We start from the raw sequence: 1,250 nt of genomic DNA, 5'->3' as shown, positions 1-1,250 counted from the left end.
GGATGTTTGTCAGTACTGATCTGTGCATTAGGTCTTAAAGTGACAGCACAATTTTACTTGCTGCTGTCTGTCATCATCAATCTTAAGAGAAACAGAGAAAACTGCTCTTGGCTGAAGAAGTTGTTGCTTAAGTAAGAATCATCTATTTAATTCATACAGTGAACATTATTCAGTGTTTTATTTTTTGATTATTCAATTTCTAGAATGCTAGTGTTAAATAGACTTACTATACTGGAAAAAATTAAAGCAGTGATTATTTCTTTTGTATCTTATATTGTATTTGTCCTATTGTTTGTAATTTCCACCTTTTATCATATTATTTAATATATTGTTATATATATTGTTTTTGTAAAATATAATTAGCCTACTCCTATCTAAATTTGTCATATCACACATCCTCTATTTGGGAATAATACATATAGCTTATGACAGATATATTTATTCATTAACTGTTAATAATCGTTTGAAATAGACTGCTTGTTTATTTTATATGTCTGCGATCTCCACGATCTGTCTGGTGAACACGTGACAGAGTCAAAGCGTTTCATTGGTTTGGACTACAAAGCCCAGAGTTCGTAGCGCCTCAGAAGGCGGAAGTGTCGTCGATCCGTCTGTAGTGGGTTGTGGAAGTGCGGCTGCTGAAAATGCGGTAAAACATCAACAAACACATCAGATTCACACATGTAATTGAGTTTTGTTTTATTTTGTTGCTTTGCGAACAGTCAGTAAGGTTCATCTCTGATGTTTCCTGCTCGTGAACCTGTCCCGTTTGTTGTGTTGAGGTTTTGGCTCGTGCTGTCATGTTTTGGTTGTTTACACAATTACACATAATTTATAGTTCAGAAAACAAACAGTGTTAAAATAAATAAGTCTTTAATGCAGTTCATTAACGAAGATTGACTAACAGCTTTGAAGCGGTTACTTGTACCATAAAAACAACATAAACTGGTTCATTAACTGATAACTTAGCATGCAGTGTCTTTGCCAGTGATTATCTAGTTTATTTCTAATATTTATATATCTGTATATCTCTTTGTGTAGTGTTTTTGAAGGGATAACGTGTAGTTTGTCATATATGATCCAATCCCAGCTTTCAATGTATAAAAAGGACGCCATCAAATCTTTATAGTACTTAAAATGTTTCTTACAGTTATTTTCATATAATTTGAGCAGTGATTCTCATATGAATATGTTTATGATTGTTATGATCTAGTTGAGTCACTGTGTGTGTGTGTGTGTGTGTGTGTGTG

Source organism: Sinocyclocheilus grahami, unplaced genomic scaffold, assembly GCF_001515645.1.
Source record: "Sinocyclocheilus grahami isolate Dianchi unplaced genomic scaffold, SAMN03320097.WGS_v1.1 scaffold8891.1, whole genome shotgun sequence".
In the NCBI taxonomy this organism is placed as follows: Eukaryota; Metazoa; Chordata; class Actinopteri; order Cypriniformes; family Cyprinidae; genus Sinocyclocheilus; species Sinocyclocheilus grahami.
This window is presented reverse-complemented; position numbering follows the sequence as displayed.